Below are 6,122 nucleotides of genomic sequence, written 5' to 3'. Positions count from 1 at the left end.
GAACATCCCTGGGGATGTTCCGTCCGAACTTTGGGATCCAGGGACCCCTGGCCTTCTTGTCGACTTGGCACGGAATGCAGTCTCTGGTTTCCTTCCCCGGCCGTCCGCACCTCCAGCAATAGGTGATGAGGGGTTCAGGGCAGTCCTTGCCGCCGTGCCCCGGTTTTTTGCAGTTCCAGCAAAGCCTTGCTGGTGCAATTCGGGGACGGCGTCTCTTAACCCTTCAGAACTCGCGTCTCTCTCCCGACAGTCGTTACCCGCGCGGTTAGCGCTGCGCCGCCCGTGCTTTAGCTATCCCGGTGTTTACAAGTCCTCGCGCGGTCGTACGCGTCGATTCAAATCAGTAATGAAATAATAGAGTGTAAGAAGGCAATGTTCGACTTCTTTTTGAACTCGCAATTGTTTCGATAATTAATGAATTCATAAAGAAATGTCAAAAGACATTTCTTGTTGGACATTTTCTAAGCTCAAACAGGTTTTCCGACATTTTTTCCTCTTATCACACATTGTCGAAATAATTCCAAAATCGATAAAAATCTCTGAAACTGGCTTATCACGGATCATCACTTTCCTACCAAAATAATGACTTTCAGGGCTTTCATTAGTGAAAAGGAAAAATATATACATAATTACTCGAGACAAAGGTTTATTATGATTATGTTTGCATAATCATTGAACATTTCATTTTTATATCTTCTCATTATACTTTTTCATCACTACTATCTTTAGATAAACTTCAATGATCAAAAGTAACAGGTATAAACATCTTTTAGAATAATATATCTTTCATTATCACTTTATGACTTAGGCTACTCATTGATCCGAAGTCCTCATACGATTGTCTGAATCAGAATATTATTCCTCCAAGAAGTTAATACGAGCGAAGCACTCAGTGCAAACTCTAGAAGTGTGTTCTCCGCAGATCAAGGTCTGACAAATACCGCACTCCACAGTTGTCTTACGATTCTTCTTCTTTGGACAGTACTTGCATAACTTTCGGAGTGTCTCACTCATAACATTTCGCACCGATAATGGGATGCCAGTAGACAAGGTTGGAACTTTTATACGCTTCATCATCCATGGTTTTATCAAATCTTTAGCAATCCCTGTGAAATATTCTTTACGAGATATAGTCTGTCCTGTATTTTCTTCATGAATAATCCATGAATTTATCCCAACTATATCCAAGAGTCCAAAGAATACTGTCAGGGGCCATCGACAAGAGTACCTAGCTACACTGTAGTTCCCTCTCATCTGGTCTACAGAGTCTACTCCTCCTTTTGTGGAATTATAGTAAGTAATTACCTCAGGCTTATTTCTCACACCTGTCCCTGAATCGATGGCACCAGAAGTATGCGTTGATGATATGGCGATTGCACATTTGTTCTTCTTAGGAACGTAGGAAACCAATACTTTACCATTATTATATCCAATCAAAGACGAATTCACACTGCGTTTCTTGTGATCGACGAATTGGGGAGGGAGCTCTGTCTTGTTCTTCTTCAAAGTAGCAACAACTGTCGTACGATGTTTGTGCTGTAATTCGTCAATGAGAGGTACTGAGCTGAACCAGTTATCAGCAAAAAAAAAAATTCAAATAGAATTGAAATTTAGAGAGAAAAAATTCCGATTCGCCCAGCCGGGATACGAACCCGGGTCTCCCAGTTACGCGCCGGGCACTCTTACCGGCTAAGCTACCGGGAACCACGGAAATTCTCACTCCAAATTCAACTTTAAAAATGAGGCTGAAACACGTTTCACCACATTTATTGGTTTGTTATCAGCTTGAAATGGTCCTGGGGGGTGTTTTCCTGTGTAAATTTCCAAGACAGATGTGTAAAAAGTGTCTGAATCCACTAAGGCAAAGACCTTCAACCCATATCTGTTTGGTTTCATTGGCGGATATTGTCTGAAACTGCACCTCCCCTTGAAGGCCAGCATCTTCTCATCCAAAGTGACACAGTCACCAACCCTGTACATTTTCAAAAATTTCGCAGTCATGTCCTCCTAAAGATCTCTAATTGCTGCTAATTTATTCGTTTGCTTCCTAACCTCACGTGTTTCAGAATCATCGAATCGGAGAGCACGTAATAAAAGACGAAAACGATCCTCACTCATGACAGTTCTGAAATATCCAGCTGCTGTGCCATCCGTTACCCATAAATCTCTCGTGTTGGTTCTTGTCATTCGTAGACCACCACACAAATATAGTAACCCAAAAAGAGCCCTCATTTCATCAACAGTAGTTGAACTACAATCACGTTCACGTTGATATTTTCCTCGTAAAACATTCAATTTTTCATTCGTATGTTTCACAATTCCCTCGATGGTATCTTCACCAAAAAAAAGCTCCCAAGCAGCCAGTGGGTTTTTTGCAGCTTTGGCTGGCCTTCTAACCCCAGGAGTTTGTGTGAGAATGGTTTTCTGTCGAGTTTTGTCTTTGGAGGGCATCTCCGTGAACCATTTCGTTCTCTTATCTTTCCCCAAATAATACTGAGGGATTCCAGATGAATTACTTGTTGATTCCGCATCCTCAGACTCCATTGAATGGTCATTATCATCACACTGAGGTAAGGGTTCTTCATCTGAATCATCACTATCACTCCCATCGCCCAAGTCCTCTGCAAACTCACCGTGATTCTCTTCCTGCAATACTCGACGTACTCTGCCTGCCATTTGTCACTAAAGAAACAATAAAAATCATCTAACACCGTCTATATGCTACCTCACATGTGATGGAGAACTGTCACCGATCCCAAGTAAATATATGATGTTATAACCTCAAAATTACCGTCAGATAAATTGAAAAAAAACATGGAAAATGTCATCAGAATCGAGTTGTATGTAGAAAAAAAAATATTACGCATGTGTAAACAAAAAAATACCCCAATTATTCAAACGAAAAGCAAGAAAAACACTCAGAACTTTACTACGGGATTTTATCCCCAAATTAACTGTTTTTATACGCATAATATTCCATAATTTACTCACCAGTTTAACAACACTACATGCAAAAATTTCAGTTCTTTAATTTTTCTTAAAAATGTATGGGAATGTAGTAAAATCCTTGCCCAATATTACGGGATCGAGTGGACTCGTTCAAACACGTTTAAGCAGTTGAGCATCACTTGGCAACAGCGCCGTGGAGAATTTTAGTCCCCTCGTTACTCGCACTGGGCGGCCTAGCACCGCTTTCCCAATTCGTGTGCTCTATTTTTTTTCATTTATCATTTTCAGTGCATTTTTCGGGGCAATCGACGATTACAGTGGCTTCCAAAGGGTTGAAACAATGCATTCAAATTTTTTCAATTTTTTTTTTTCATCAATTCTCTGTGTCATAAGCAAAAATCGAAAAAAGGCGGCGCCACGCTTATAGCGCGAGTTTTCAAGGGTTAATCTCGGGGTTTTCCTCGTGATGAGGATCTCCGTCGAGCTCGGATGTCCTGGTGACACTCCCACGGTCCTCAGGCATCTTCCTCTTCGGAATTCTCATTCCGGGGGAAACTCCCGCTGGTCCCTCACCACCGTGCTGTAGCACCTGGAGGCGGATCACCCTCTCCTTCCTCGCGGAGTTCGGGTCGACGGGGCGTTGGAGCCCCTTTCCCCTTTTCTTTCCTGCTTTTTGGTCTGCCTGGGCCCTCGGCGGTGTCGGGGTGTCCGGCGACGTCGAAGGTCCCAGGTAAACCATCGGCAAGATCTGCTCGGCCATCTTGGCGAGGAGCTGAGGGCTCTTCACGAGCGCCTCAGCTATTGCCCTCGCCAGGGTGGCGTTGGCTTCATCGGGGGAAAACGACTCCCCCGCCCCTTCACCTCTCTCCGGCACGGGTGTTTCTCCTCGAGAGGACTCGTCCGTCTCTCTCGCTTCCTCTGGAGTGGCCCCACGTCGGGCGCCATTTTGTAAAGGATTTTTGCCGGTGCTCCACCAGCAAATATCCCAAACTATTTTGGGCGTCTCCTCTATCGTTCAATTAAGTCGGGCGCCAGCTGGATTTTCACGGAAAATCCAACGGTAAACCGGCCTCAGAGGATAACTCGTCTACCCTGAGGACTTTTCGTGGCGGGGTTAACAATGGCGAGCCAGCATCAGCGTAAAACGGTAGAGTGGGCGAGGTTCACCATACTAGAAGTATTTCACTCGATCGCTCCTCGTCCTTTCAGCCGAGAGACTGCGATTAAGCGTATCTTCCAAGAGCTATTCTCCCATGTATTTTTCGTCGAGGATGTTTCCATTCCTCTGACGTAGTCATTTCTNCCGTTTCCCCCAAACACAGCTGGGCGAGTTTCTAGATAAGGCGACAGGGTATCGACAGCCTCTCTATAATGTTCATAAGCATGGTTTCACCCAAACCACGCCTCTTGGCATTATTTGATTGGTCTATTCACCTCACGCGCAGTTCATTTGAACCGCCGTTCGATGTCACTCTCATCTCTCGCTCAGCTTCTTCAGCTGGCGTTAGATGTCGCTCCCTCTCTCTGTCTCTCACTCTAACCATTTTTAACTCATGGGTTTTCGTGTTGGTAAAACAGTTTACCGTAACGAGAAAATCTCGTTACAGTCTTCAAAAGCAGATTCCAGGTCTGGTATTTTCGGTCTTCCTATATCATGAGTTTTTGGGATGAATACAAATTTACTATAAAACGTTGTATGATATCGAGCCTGAGCTTGGAATAAAGATGTTGACTCCAATCTTTTTCTAACTTGTCCCCATTCATCGTTTCGCCTAACACTGCAACTATTGATGTGCTCTTGTAATTTCTCAGTTACCACGATTGTAAATGGTTTCTTACATGATTTGTCACATTTATTGGCACACAGAAAACAATTCACTTTAAAGTTAAATTCTTCTGGATCAGGCGCTTCGATTTTAACACTAACAATTTTTTTCATGGCACAGTAAGCAACTCGACACGGTTCATGTATTTCCACTTCCATTAAATGTTCAAGAAACTTCTATTTTTCATCCCATCTTTCTTTGCTCTTCTTTATTTATTTCCTTCCTTCCTTTATTTGCTAGCGTATTTATTTCTTTCATTTTCACTAGTCTTGTTTGAGCACAACCAATCAAACTGCCATCACAAATGATACAAAGTCTTGGATGAGACATTTTTAAATGAGAACGCGGATATTACGAACTCTCTGAAACGAATAATACAACACAACTGAGCACGTTGAATGTGGTGTATATTTGCTACCCAACATTCACAGTGGGATGATGGGGTGGAGCAGATGCAAGGTCAGCTGCTTCTATGACTGGATTAGGGAGGGGTGCAGGTAAACCGAAAAACCTAAATTCCACGCAGGGAGCAGATATCGAACCGTCACGGAAGAAAACTTCAAAAACAGATATAAACTATTAGCTGAACCGAATGGTTTCATTGTTCGCAATAATCTAACTGAATTTTCCAGAGCAAGACAGTTTAAATAATCTTGGACAATGGGAATAGGATAGAGGAGGGGGAATTCGTGGGCGATAAGGATCTCCCACTGAGTCAATACCCCTTGAGCGGGCTCAAATACCCCGTGCGCCCTCGTATGAGTCATTTCGAGGAGACAGGTACCTGAGCCCAGGTACTGCAATATAAGGGCAATTCTCCGATGAATGAAACTGGAGACATGATGTTCGACAATTCTTTATAAAGATTAAAGCTCTTCTAAAGTAGTCACCACCATTTAAAGAATCCCTTTGAACTTTCTATTCAAAGTGAATAATTCATACCAAATGCACCTAATGAGTCATAACGCGAGAGTCAATATTGGAATACTTGCTTAAAAATAATTAACTATGACAATAATTGATTCCAAACTCGATAGAATTCATTACTTCTGTCATATGTTACTTTTCATTAATTATCGCATCATTCTGCTTCAAAATTTGAATGATCCTAAGAACAGAAATGGGGTTCATTTTTTTTTCTATTTCAAAAACTTTGATTTTAACGAAAAGAGGTCATTAGTGACCTAGCATCTCTACTTGCAGCATATCGAATTGCAAAATTAAAATCAATTCAATTTCTTAACTGATATTGTATGAATTTTTCCATTGATTTTCTTCCGGTTTGTTAATGAGTGAATGAGTAAAAATACTCTTCAATACGAGTCTGAATTCTGAATTCTGGTCAAT

This window comes from Diachasma alloeum, unplaced genomic scaffold (assembly GCF_001412515.2).
Source record: "Diachasma alloeum isolate Michigan unplaced genomic scaffold, Dall2.0 Dall_scaffold_00931, whole genome shotgun sequence".
In the NCBI taxonomy this organism is placed as follows: domain Eukaryota; kingdom Metazoa; phylum Arthropoda; class Insecta; order Hymenoptera; family Braconidae; genus Diachasma; species Diachasma alloeum.
This window is presented reverse-complemented; position numbering follows the sequence as displayed.